Source organism: Arachis ipaensis, chromosome B8 (assembly GCF_059453495.1).
Source record: "Arachis ipaensis isolate K30076 ecotype BB chromosome B8, ASM5945349v1, whole genome shotgun sequence".
NCBI classification, from domain to species: domain Eukaryota; kingdom Viridiplantae; phylum Streptophyta; class Magnoliopsida; order Fabales; family Fabaceae; genus Arachis; species Arachis ipaensis.
In genome coordinates, this window is record NC_142443.1 from 95,711,236 (window position 1) to 95,725,650 (window position 14,415).

The following is a 14,415-nucleotide window of genomic DNA, read 5'->3' on the forward strand; positions in this document are numbered from 1 at the left end:
TGCTTCCTCTCCATGGTTACAGAGGGAGATCCTTGAGCCTTAAACACAAGGTAGTCCTCATTCACTTGAAGGACCAACTCTCCTTTGTCAACATCAATCACAGTTTTTACTGTGGCTAGGAAGGGTCTACCAAGGATGATGGAATCATCTATATTCTTCCCAGTTTCCAGGATTATGAAATCAGCAGAGATGTACATCCTCTACAAGTCCATAAGCCTGTTTCCTTGAATTGTCTGCCATCTCTAGTGAGATTCTTGCAGCTTGTATCTCAAGGATCCCTAGTTTCTCCATTATAGAGAGGGGCATGAGATTTATACTTGACCCCAGATCGCACAGAGCCTTCTCAAAGGTCATGGTGCCTATGGTACAAGGTATTAGGAACTTTCCGGGGTCCGGTTTCTTTTGAGGTAATTTCTGCCTAACCAAGGTATTCAGTTCATTGATGAGCAATGGAGGTTCATTCTCCCTAGTCTCATTACCAAATAACTTGGCATTCAGCTTTATGATTGCTTCAAGATACTTAGCAACTTGCTCATCAGCAATATCTTCATCCTCTTTAGAGGAAGAATACTCATCAGAGCTCATAAATGTCAGAAGTAGGTTCATTAGAATCTCTATGGTCTCTATATGAGCATCAGATTCCTTTGGTTCCTCATTAGGGAATTCCTTGGAGGCCAGGGGACGTCCATTGAGGTCTTCCTCAGTGGAAATCACTGCCTTTCCCTCCTCTATGCATTCGGCCATGTGGGACGTGTTTATGGCCTTGCACTCTCTCTTGGTATTCTCTTCTGTATTGCTTAGGAGAGCACTAGAAGGGAGTTCAGTAACTTTTTTACTCAGCTGACCCACCTGTGCCTCCAAATTTCTAATGGAGGACTTTGTTTTAGTCATGAAACTTAGTATGGTTTTAGATAAATCAGAGACTATGGCTGCTAAGCTAGAGAGACTCTGGTCAGAATTCTCTGTCTATTGTTGAGAAGATGATGGAAAAGGCTTGCTATTGCTAAACCTATTTCTTCTACCATTATTGTTGTTGAAGCCTTGTTGAGGCTTCTATTGGTCCTTCCATGAGAAATTTGGATGATTTCTCCATGAAGGATTATAGGTATTTCCATAGGGTTCTCCCAAGTAATTCACCCCTGCTATTGCAGGATTCTCAGGATCATAAGCTTCTTCTTCAGAGGAAGCCTCCTTAGTACTGCCTGATGCAGCTTGCATTTTAGATAGACTCTGAGAAATCATATTGACTTGCTGAGTCAATATTTTGTTCTGAGCCAATATGGCATTTAGAGTATCAATCTCAAGAACTCCTTTCTTCTGAGTTGTCCCATTGTTCACAGGATTTCTTTCAGAAGTGTACATGAATTGGCTATTTGCAACCATTTCAATGAGTTCCTGGGCTTCTTCAGGCGTCTTCTTCAGATGAAGAGATCCACCAGCAAAGTTGTCCAATGACATCTTAGACAGTTCAGATAGACCATCATAGAATATGCATATGATGCTCCATTCTGAAAGCATGCCAGGAGGACACCTTCTGATCAATTGCTTGTATCTTTCCCAAGCTTCATAGAAGGATTCGCCTTCTTTCTGTCTGAAGGTTTGGACTTCCACTCTAAGCTTACTCAATTTTTGAGGTGGAAAGAACTTTGCCAAGAAGGCATTGACCAGCTTTTCCCAAGAGTTTAGGCTTTCTTTAGGTTGTGAGTCCAACCATGTCCTAGCTCTGTCTCTTACTGCAAAGGGGAAAAGCATAAGTCTGTAGACCTCAGGGTCAACCCCATTGGTCTTGACAGTGTCACAGATTTGCAAGAATTCAGCTAGAAACTGATGAGGATCTACCAATGGAAGTCCATGATACTTGTAATTCTGCTGCATCAGAGAAACTAATTGAGGCTTAAGCTCAAAGTTATTTGTTCCGATTGCAGGAATTGAGATGCTCCTTCCACAGAAGTCAGAAGAGGGTGCAGTGAAGTCACCAAACATCTTCCTTGTATTATTGGCATTGTTGTTATTTTCGGCTGCCATGTCTTCTTCCTTTTCGAAAATTTCTGTCAGATCCTCTCCAGAGAGTTGTGCTTTAGCTTTTCTTAGCTTCCTCTTCAAGGTCCTTTCAGGTTCAGGATCAGCTTCAACAGGAATACCTTTGTCTTTGTTTCTGCTCATATGAAAGAGAAGAGAACAAGAAAGTATGGAATCCTCTATGTCACAGTATAGAGATTCCTTGAGGTGTCATAGAAAATAGGAACAGAGGGATGAGGTAGGTAGGTAAGAATTCGAACATATGAAGAAGGAGAGATAGTCCGAATTGCTAATTGAGGAGGAGTGTAGTCCTTAAATAGAAAAAGGTGAGAAGGAAGAAGAATTTTCAAAAACAAAATTAAAAATTTAAATTAATTAAAAGGAATTTTGAAAAAGTGGTTGATGGTTTTCAAAAATTAATAATGAGAAAGTGGTCAAGTGATTTTGAAATTAGCAATCAAAGAGATATGATTGAAAATTATTTTGAAAAAGATGTGATTGAGAAGGTATGATTGAAAAACAATTTGAAAAGATTTTAAATTAATGATATGATTGGAAATTAATTACTTGGCTAACAAGAAATTTAAAAGATATGATTCTAAAATTCAAATATTAAATCTTTCTTAATAAGCAAGTAACAACTTGAAATTTTTTAACCAAATCATTAATTGTAGCAAGGATTTTCGAAAATATTGAAAAATAATTTAAAAGATTTGATTTTAAAAAAGATATGATTGATAAGAGAGGATGTGAAAAAGATAAGATTTTGAAAATTTAGTTTTAAAACTTTCAAAATTGAAAGAGATTTGAATTGAAAACAAAATTACCTCCTTGCTGCTATCCTGGCATTAAACGCCCAGCCAGGTACCCTGGCTAGCGTTTAAACGCCAGTTTTGCTTCTTCAATGGGCATTTTGAACGCCCAGCTTTTTCTATGTAATTCCTCTGCTGCATGTTCTGAATCTTCGATTCTCTGTGCTATTGACTTGGAAAGATATATTTTTGAATTTTTAATGATAAGAGAGAAAAACAATAGAATGAAATTAAACATGAAAAACTAAGGTTAAATAAACAATGCATGCAAGAACACGTTTTTGAAAATTTATCAGGAAAACAAAGACATGCAAGACACCAAACTTAGAAGTTTGTATACTAGGGACAATAACAATTTGAAAATGCATATGAAAAATAACAAAAGACACAAAACACGAGAATTTAAAGATCAGACCCAATAAAATCACCAAGAACGACTTGAAGATCATTGAAGAACCTAATGCATATATTCAAAAAATACAGGAACATTAAAAAATTAAAAACATGTAAGACACCAAACTTAGAATGTGACACTAGACTCAAAAAAGAAACATAAATTAAATTTTTTTTTATTTTTGTGATTTTATTAAAAATATTTTTTTGTATTTTTCGAAAATTATTTGGAAAAAGAAAGATAAGAATTTCAAAATTTTTAATACGAATTCCAAGAATCATGCAATGTTAGTCTAAAGCTCCACTCCAGGAATTAGACATGGCTTACTAGCCAGCCAAGCTTTCAGTGAAAGCTTCGGTCCAAAATACTAGACATGGCCAATAGCCAGCCAAGCTTTAGCAGATCATTACATTCAACAGCAAGATTGATAGAAATCAACAAGCTCTTATGATGATAAGTTAAAACCTCGATCCAAAAGATTAGACATGGCTTCACAGCCAGCCAGACTTCAACAGATCATCATGAAACTCTAGAATTCATTCTTAAAAATTCTGAAGTCATAGAATAATTTTTTTTTGAGAATTTTTTTAAAAATAAAAAACTTAAAAATAAAATTACCTAATCTGAGCAACAAGATGAACCGTCAGTTGTCCAAACTCAAACAATCCCCGGCAACGGCGCCAAAAACTTGGTATACGGAATCGTGATCGCACACTTTTCACACAGCTCCGTGCAGTTGACCAGCAAGTGCACTTGTTCATGGACTTTTGTTCACTTTGATTTCAATTAATGCAATTTATGTTTGATGTTCTTATTGTTTAATTGCTTTGCTGTTGTTGTTTTCATGCTTTGGTAGTTGTAGATCTTACATTTCTTACAATTTTACCTTGCTTTCCTTTTGTGCCTTCTAAGTGTTTGATAAAATGCTTGGTTGGATTTTAGAGTAGATTTTCTATTCTTGGCTTGGGATGGTAACTTGGGTGACCTTGAGTTGCTAATATCCAAGTGATTGATAATTGGTGTCCATTGACACTAGCTTTCACTAAGTCAATTAGTGAGTGGCTAGGACTTATAGATTGGGATTGATAAAGCTCATTTAACTTTTATTCACTTATTAGAGGATGACTTAATGGGATTGATCCTTGCAATTATCATGTTGTGGTTAGTGACAAGGATAGAGATCCTTAACCATCAACCCTTGCCAAGACCTTTTTACCATTTGAGTTCCTTTACTTTCTTGTTATTTATGTTTCTTGTCCCTTATCACAAAACCCCAAAATATACTTCCGATAACCAATAACATAAACACTTTCCTAGAATTCCTTGAGAGACAACCCGAGGTTTAAATACTTCGATTATTTTTATTAGGGTTTGTCCTTATGACAAACAAATTAAACTTTGATTGAGAATTAATTGTTGGTTAAGAACTATACTGGCAATAAGATTTCATTGAGAAATTCTTTACCGACAAAAATCTCACATCAGTACTTAGTTGGAAAGAGATTGTCAATGTCAAGTACGAGTTTCTCAAAACTTCGGATAATCAACGATTCCAATAGCATGTTTTCTAGCTTGAAAGTGATGACCATGTCCAGGTGATGTTCAACGTTCATGGAAAAATTATAACTCAACAAGTGATGAAACTCTACGCTAAAGTCAATAATATTGAGGAGTGTAATGTGGCTTTCCTGCTTCGTGCAGGAGGGTTAACCACTATCAATACATCCTTTCTAAAATGCAAATTTTGTATGAAAAATATATCAAAACAACTCTATATCAAAACAAAAAAAAAAACATGAAATATATCAACGAATTCTCGTGATCAAGTTGTCCAACTTATGTCACCATTAGAGAAGCCTTTCCATATGGTGGTCTCTACTCTACTATCCCAAATTGACCAACCTCGTAATACATATATCAAACTAAATCATCACAAATATATTAAATGTCTGTACCTGATAAATAATAAGAATGCGAGTATATCATTATAGGGACCTATGGTGCATCAAGGACATTGGCAAGGTCATTTTTCTATGTCTATCACGTTGCAATGGATTGCACAACGCAGTGTAACGATTTGACTTTTGGCACATCATGACTACACCAATCATCAGGTGTTACTATTCAATTAAACCTAGGCAGCTCTAGACCTTATATTATATAATAATTATGAGCTTGTAGCACTACTTGTGATCTCGAGTTAGTTGGTTTATATGTGTCATAACAAAAATATAAGTAGAGGAGAATCATACAATCATTCAGAATAATATTAGAATTTATCAGTAACATATACTGCGCACATATAGCCACTAGGGCATAGTTTCATACATAAAGTCAGTTTGTACATTCGTCCCCACTTATATACATAGTATCCATACATAGTAGCTAGATATATACATGGTTGACACGCAGGCACCAGCCTACGGACGAGCCCCTAGTTTAGAGCCTGCCTACGAAGCAAAATCCTACCCCTCCTAAAGATTGTTCACAATGAGGGTGACAACTAGAAACTAGACAAATTACTACTGCTATCTACATACGAGCCTATCATACAATGTCGTTGAGCTGATACTCCAACTTTCAATCACGCCCCTCATCCTCATGTAACAAACTAGAGACTAGGTTGATAATCATACGATCCTCGCCACCCTCGGGTTCTTTAGGTGGATCCTCCTTAGATGCAGTCGATAGGAAGTCATTAAACATGATTATAGAGAAGAACTTGCCTATGACACCAAACTGCTCCACCATCAAATCAAAAGGATGGTAGTTGGGTACGGGCTCTTATAGAATCAGTGGCTCTAGCACAGTGTCAAACCAGTGTGGGTACTCGAGTAGGAAGAAGGTAGGGGGCTCCTCTGGTATCATTGGCTTTGGCATAGGGTCCATATGGTATTGGGGTTATGACAGGAAAGGATAGTAGGTGTCACCAGGGTCCAATAGTAGAAAATCATAAGGAGAATCAGGATCGAACTCGGGACTCAGTAGAGGATGATTGAAAGGTTGCTCCAGAAGAAAGTACATATGTGTACGTAGCTCACGCAACCTGAAAGTCCTGCCCCATGTGAGATCCTCATAGCGGCCTAGTAGAGGGTACTCAAAGAATAACACTCCTGAGCCCATATGTAGAACAGGGGAAAAAAGAGGGATAAGAACCTAAGGTTCGCAGCAGTGTGTGAACGGAAGGTCGGGGATTTGGGTATTTAGCACTAGGGAGTTTGTTACTAAGCTCCCAATTTACCCCCAACATATGTTCTATCTAATATTTATACAATAGAGAAGGTAAATGACAACAGATATAAATACACATACAAGCACAAGTCACAAAGAGATGCAACACATAGGCATGATGCATGTCTTGCCCTATGCAAGCCATGAGCTCATGCGTCAGTTGACTACCCGTAACCCGACGTTACTAGGGACTATGCATGAATACGGTCTCTTACTCCATTAGTCCTCCAATGTACATCATGGTCGATTGTAACCATGTTAGCCCTGTGATGACAAGTCATATTAGCCTAGTTTCACTAGCCTTTTTCTTTTGTTTTCAATTGAATTATGCACTTTCTTGAGCCATAAGCAAGCCAATTGGGTAGATTTTTATACTTCCTTTGATTTAATCAACCATGTATGAATTAATGCAATTTCATGAGGTTTTATGCTATAATTGTCACATATTATGAAAGAATGAATATCTCATGGTTTTAAGCATAGCTTTGATGTGTTTGGTTGATTAATGATAGGTGAAGAAAGCTTGGAGAAAGGTTGAAGCAAGGAGGAATGGCTAGGAGGAAGAGAGGACAAAAAGTTTGAGCAAAAGTTTGCCTCAAACTTTAGCTCAAACTTTTGGAATAAGTGAAAATGAACCAAGGAGCAAAAAGCTGGACCAAAGGTTTGCCTCAAACTTTTGTGCAAACTTTTGTGCAAAAAGCTGGACCAAAAGTTTGCCTCAAACTTTTGTGCAAACTTTTGGGCAAAAAGCTGGAGCAAAAGTTTGCCTCAAACTTTTACTCAAACTTTTACTCAAGCTTTTATGATTGCAAACCCGGTTCAATTCGGTTCTTCTCCAAACTCCAAGAGCAATCAACCAAGGCCTCTATCAACCCGATTCCATCAAGAGCAAAGGCCCAATTGAAGGCTTGAAGACCATTTGAAGAAAGTGTATAAATAGCATAGGATTTAAGTTTTTCAGAGAGCTTTTCCCTTTTAGTTTTCATAGAGAGTTTTTCGGAGAGCTTTTGGTGTGAAGTGAATTTTAATTTCTAAGTCTCGGGGAAGGAGAATTGAATTCCCTTCCTCTTAGTTTTCTTGCTTTCAATTTCAATTACAATTGTCTTGGATCTTGGGTTGGAGAATTGGAGGAAATCTGTTTCAATCTCACCTTGAGATCTTGTTTAATTCTCTGCTTAATTGAATTTCAGTTTCGGTTAATTGCTTCTTCATCTATTTTCTTTGCAATTTACATTTCCTTTGCTATTGTTCTTGTTGGATCTAGGAAGGCATTGAGATCTAGACTTAGTTATCTAGTCTCTTGGGCCCTGAGATCTGAATTCCAATTTTACATCCTCTGTTTAATGCTTTTCAATCTCATTTACATTTCTGTTTTTAGATCCGATTCAATCCAAGTTATCTTCTACTTCTCTGTTCGTTGCAATTTACTTTTCCTTGTTTAAATTCTGCAAATCCAATTCCCAATTCCCTTTACAATTCAAGCCATTTACATTTCTTGCAATTTAAGATTCTGCAATTTACATTTCTTGCGTTCTAAGTTTCTGCCATTTAATTTCTTGTTCTTTAAGATTCAGCACTTTAAATTTCAGTTCTCTTTACTTTCATGCAATTCACCCACTCCCTTTACTTTCTCTGCAATTTAAATTCTGCAAATCACAAATCTCTCAACCAAATCTTGATTCGCGTGACTAAATCAACCACTAAGCTAAAATTGCTCAATCCTTCAATCCCTGTGGGATCGACCTCACTCCCGTGAGTTATTATTACTTGATGCGACCCGGTGCACTTGCCGGTTAGTTTTGGGTGTTTTGGAGAAATTCGTTTTTCCACAAAAATACTCATCAAGTTTTTGGCGCCGTTGCCGGGGATTGATTAGATTGACAATGATTAAGTGAGGTGGTGATCTAGATCAAGCATTTTTTCTTTATTTTTCTCTAATTTTGACTAACCCACTAACTGTTCGAATTTTTGCCTAAACTAACACTAACTTTGCTCTCTCAGTAGAGTATATTGCTTTTCTGGTTCTGTGTCTGTTTCTTGTTGTTCTGTACAACAAAAGCAATTTTCTTCTGATTTTCTCTCAAAGCCTATTGGTGCACGAAATTGTGATGTCCAGGCTCGAACAATCCCTGGTAATGGCTCCAAAGCTTGGTGCTTTGATCTTAATTCATAATTGTCACAACTTCGATACAACTAACCAGCAAGTGCACTGGGTCGTCCAAGTAATACCTTACGTGAGTAAGGGTCGAATCCCACGGAGATTGTTGGTATGAAGCAAGCTATGGTCACCTTGCAAATCTCAGTCAGGCAGATATAAAGTGATAATGGAGTTTTCGAAATTTAATAATAGAATAGGGATAGAGATACTTATGTAATTCATTGGTGAGAATTTCAGATAAGAGAATGGAGATGCTTTTCGTTCCTCTGAACCTCTGCTTTCCTGCTGTCTTCATCCAATCAGTCTCACTCCTTTCCATGGCTGGCTTTATGTGATACATCACCACTGTCAATGGCTACTTTCGGTCATCTCACGGGAAAATGATCCAATGCCCTGTCACGGCACGGCTAATCGTCTGGAGGCATCACCCTTGTCAATGGCTTCATCTTATCCTCTCAGTGAATAATATGCTCACGCACCCTGTCACGGCACGGCTATTCATCTGTCGGTTCTCGATCATGCTGGAATAGGATTTACTATCCTTTTGCGTCTGTCACTAACGCCCTGCAATCGCGAGTTAGGAGCTCGTCACAGTCATTCAATCATTGAATCCTACTCGGAATACCACAGACAAGGTTTAGACCTTCCGGATTCTCTTGAATGCCGCCATCATTCTAGCTTACGCCACGAAGATTCTGGTTAGGAGATCTAAGAGATATTCATTCTAGCTTAATTCATGTAGAACAGAAGTGTTTGTCAGGCACGCATTCATAAGGGAGAAGGATGATGAGCGTCACACATAATCATCACCTTCATCATGTTCTTGGGTGCGAATGGATATCTTAGAAGCGAAATAAGAAGAATTGAATAGAAAACAGTAGTACTTTGCATTAATCTTTGAGGAACAGCAGAGCTCCACACCTTAATCTATGGAGTGTAGAAACTCTACCGTTGAAAATACATAAGTGAAGGTCCAGGCATGGCCGAGATGGCCAGCTCCCTTGATCTAAGAACAATGCGTTCAAAGATGATCCTAAGATCCTAAGATGATCAAAAGATGCCTAATACAATAGTAAGAGGTCCTATTTATAATAAACTAGCTACTAGGGTTTACATGAGTAAGTATTTGATGTATAAATCCACTTCCGGGGCCCACTTGTTGTGTGTTTGGGCTGAGCTTAAGTGTTGCACGTGCAGAGGCCATTTGTGGAGTTGAACGCCAGTTTTTGTGCCAGTTTGGGCGTTCAACTCTGGTTTTGGATCCTTTTCTGGCGCTGGACGCCAGATTTGGGTAGAAAGCTGGCGTTGAACGCCAGTTTACGTCGTCTATTCTTGGCCAAAGTATGGACTATTATACATTGCTGGAAAGCCCTGGATGTCTACTTTCCAACGCAATTGGAAGCGCGCCATTTCGAGTTCTGTAGCTCCAGAAATTCCACTTTGAGTGCAGGGAGGTCAGAATCCAACAGCATCAGCAGTCCTTTTTCAACCTCTGAATCTGATTTCTGCTCAAGTCCCTCAATTTCAGCCAGAAAATACCTGAAATCACAGAAAAACACAAAAACTCATAGTAAAGTCCAGAAATGTGAATTTAACACAAAATCTATTAAAAACATCCCTAAAAGTAACTAGATCCTACTAAAAACATACTAAAAACAATGTCAAAAAGCGTATAAATTATCCGCTCATCACAACACCAAACTTAAATTGTTGCTTGTCCCCAAGCAACTGAAAATCAAAATAGGATAAAAAGAATAGAATATACTATAAATTCCAAACTATCAATGAAACATAGCTCCAATCAAATGAGCGGGACTTATAGCTTTTTGCCTCTTGAATAGTTTTGGCATCTCATTTTATCCATTGAGGTTCAGAATGATTGGCATCTATAGGAACTCAGAGTTCAGATAGTGTTATTGATTCTCCTAGTTCAGTATGATGATTCTTGAACACAGCTATTTTATGAGTCTTGGCCGTGGCCCTAAGCACTTTGTTTTCCAGTATTACCACCGGATACATAAATGCCACAGACACATAATTGGGTGAACCTTTTCAGATTGTGACTCAGCTTTGCTAAAGTCCCCAATTAGAGATGTCCAGGGTTCTTAAGCACACTCTTTTTTTTTGCTTTGGACCTTGACTTTAACCGCTCAGTCTCAAGTTTTCACTTGACACCTACACGCCACAAGCACATGGTTAGGGACAACTTGGTTTAGCCGCTTAGACCATGATTTTATTCCTTTAGGCCCTCCTATCCACTGATGCTCAAAGCCTTGGGATCCTTTTTATTTGCCCTTGCCTTTTGGTTTTAAGGGTTATTGGCTTTTTGCTCTTGCCTCTTGGTTTTAAGAGCTTTTGGCTTTTTCTGCTTACTTTTTCTTTTTCTTTCTATTTTTTTTTTCGCCTATTTTTTTTTTCTGCAAGCTTTGTTCTTTGCTGCTTTTTCTTGCTTCAAAAATCATTTTTATGATTTTTCAGATTATCAAATAACATGTCTCCTAGTCATCATTCTTTCAAGAGCCAACATATTTAACATTCTTAAACAACAACTTCAAAAGACATATGCACTGTTCAAGCATACATTCAGAAAATAAGAAGCATTGTCACCACATTCAGAAAATGATTCTTGCTTCAAGAATCATTTTTATGATTTTTCAGATTATCAAATAACATGTCTCCTAGTCATCATTCTTTCAAGAGCCAACATATTTAACATTCTTAAACAACAACTTCAAAAGACATATGCACTGTTCAAGCATACATTCAGAAAATAAGAAGCATTGTCACCACATCAATATAATTAAACTAAGTTCAAGGATAAATTCGAAACTCATGTACTTCTTGTTCTTTTGAATTAAAACATTTTTCATTTAAGAGAGGTGATGGATTCATAGGACATTTATAACTTTAAGACAAAGTTACTAACTACTAATGATCATGTAATGAAGACACAAACATGGATAAGCACATAACATAGAAAACGAAAAACAGAAGAAATAAGAACAAGGAATGAATCCACCTTAATGATGGTGGCGTTTCCTTCTTGAGGAACCAATGATGTCCTTGAGCTCTTCTATGTCTCTTCCTTGTCTTTATTGCTCCTCCTTCATTGCTTTTAGATCTTCTCTGATTTCATGAAGGATGATGGAGTGCTCTTGATGTTCCACCCTTAGTTGCTTCCAATAATTGTGTGGAAGAAAATGTATCCCCTGAGGTATCTCAGGGATCTCTTGATTTGCAGTCAAATGTTCTACCACTGAGCTATAGACCCTTGATGGAAGCTTTTGTCTTCCCTTTCCTCTTTCTAGAGGTTTCTCTGGCCTTAGGTGCCATCAATGGTTATGGAAAAAAACAAAAAAGCTATGCTTTTACCACACCAAACTTAGAATGTTGCTCGCCCTCGAGTAAAAGAAGAAAGAATAGAAGAATAAGAAGAAGATATGGAGGAGATGGAAGGAGATGTGTATTCGGCCATATGGGTGGGATTGGGTGGGAAAGAGATGTTGAATTTTGAAGGAAAGTGGGTGTTTGGATGTGAGTGGTAAAGGGTTAATTAGGGAAGAGTGTTTATTGGGAATAGAGGATGATTGAGAAGAGAGAAGAGAGTGAGTGGAGGTGGGTGGGGATCCTGTGGGATCCACAGATCCTGAGGTGATCCTGTGAGGTCCACAGATCTTGAGGTGTCAAGGCATTTACATTCCTGCACCAATTTAGGCATGTAAAATGCCCTTGCACACAACTCTGGGCGTTCAGCGCCAGGTTGGCCCATTTTGGGCGTTCAACGCCCATTTGCTGCCATTTCTGGCATTGAACGCCAGAACCATGCTTGTTCTGGGCGTTCAGCGCCAGGATGCTGCCCATTCTGGGCGTTCAGCGCCAGAACCATGCTCTGTTCTGGCGTTTGAACGCCAGGCAGATGCTCCTCCAGGGTGTGATTTTTCTTCTGCTGTTTTTGATTCTGTTTTCAATTTTTATATTTATTTTGTGACTCCACATGATCATGAACCTAAGAAAACATGAAAAACAATAAAAATAAGAATTAGATAAACATTGGGTTGCCTCCCAACAAGCGCTTCTTTAATGTCAATAGCTTGACAGTGGGCTCTCATGGAGCCTCACAGATGTGCAGAGCTTTGTTGAGACTCTCCAACACCAAACTTAGAGTTTGGATATGGGAGTTCAACACCAAACTTAGAGTTTGGTTGTGGCCTCCCAACACCAAACTTAGAGTTTGACTGTGGGGGCTCTGGTTGACTCTGCTTGGAGAGAAGCTTTTTCTGCTTCCTCTCCATGGTTGCAGAGGGGGATCCTTGAGTTTTAAACACAAGGGAGTTCTCATTCTATTGAAGGAATATTTCACCTCTGTCAACATCAATCACAGCTCTTGCTGTGGCCAGGAAAGGTCTTCCTAGGATGATGGATTCATCCTCTTCCTTTCCAGTATCCAGGACTATGAAATCAGCAGGGATGTACAGGCCTTCAACCTTTACTAACACGTCCTCTACTTGTCCATAAGCCTGTTTTCTAGAGCTGTCTGCCATCTCTAATGAGATTTTAGCAGCTTGCACCCCATAGATTCCTAGTTTCTCTATTACAAAGAGGGGCATGAGGTTTATTCCTGAACCAAGGTCACACAGAGCCTTAAAGACCATGGTGCCTATGGTGCAGGGTATTATGAACTTTCCAGGATCCTGTCTCTTCTGAGGCAATGTCAGTTGATCCAGATCACTTAGTTCATTGATGAACAAGGGAGGTTCAACTTCCCAAGTATCAATGCCAAATAGTTTGGCATTCAGCTTCATGATTGCACCAAGAAACTTGGCAGTTTGCTCTTCAGTAACATCCTCATTCTCTTCAGAAGAGGAATACTCATCAGAGCTCATGAAGGGCATAAGGAGGTTCAATGGAATCTCTATGGTCTCTAGATGAGCCTCAGAGTCCTTTGGTTCCTCAGAGGGAAGCTCCTTATTGACCACTGGACGTCCCAGGAGGTCTTCCTCCTTGGGATTCACGTCCTCTCCTCTCCTCACAGGTTCGGCCATGGCGCTTATGTCAATGGCCTTGCACTCTCCTTTTGGATTCTCTTCTGTATTGCTTGGGAGAGTACTAGGAGGGATTTCAGTGATCCTTTTACTCAGCTGGCCCACTTGTGCTTCCAGATTTCTAATGGAAGATCTTGTTTCATTCATGAAACTTACAGTGGCCTTAGATAGATCAGAGACTAAGTTTGCTAAATTAGAAGTATTTTGTTCAGAGTTCTCTGTCTGTTGCTGAGTGGATGATGGAAAAGGCTTGCTATTGCTAAACCTGTTTCTTCCACCATTATTAAAGCCTTGTTGAGGCTTTTGATCCTTCCATGAGAGATTTGGATGATTTCTCCATGATGAGTTATAGGTGTTTCCATAAGGTTCACCTAAATAATTCACCTCTGCTATTGCAGGGTTCTCAAGATCATAAGCTTCTTCTTCATAAGAAGCCTCTTGAGTACTGTTGGATGCAGCTTGCATTCCATGCAGACTCTGAGAGATCATATTGACTTGCTGAGTCAATATTTTATTCTGAGCCAATATGGCATTCAGAGTATCAACTTCAAGAACTCCCTTCTTCATAGGCGTCCCATTACTCACAGGATTCCTTTCAGAAGTGTACATGAACTGGTTATTAGCAACCATGTCAATGAGTTCTTGAGCTTCTGCAGGCGTTTTCTTTAGGTGAATGGATCCACCTGCAGAAGTGTCCAGTGACATCTTTGATAGCTCAGATAAACCATCATAGAATATATCCAGGATGGTCCATTCTGA

At 38.7% G+C, this 14,415-nt stretch overlaps 1 non-coding gene across 1 annotated transcript; it reads left to right on the top strand.

The window, feature by feature from the left end:
• The first annotated feature begins 1,516 nt into the window (after positions 1 to 1,516).
• Positions 1,517 to 1,620, top strand: LOC148548906 (small nucleolar RNA R71). The gene has a single exon (XR_015898937.1). It is a non-coding gene; the product is annotated as a small nucleolar RNA R71 (small nucleolar RNA).
• The last annotated feature ends 12,795 nt before the right edge of the window (positions 1,621 to 14,415 follow it).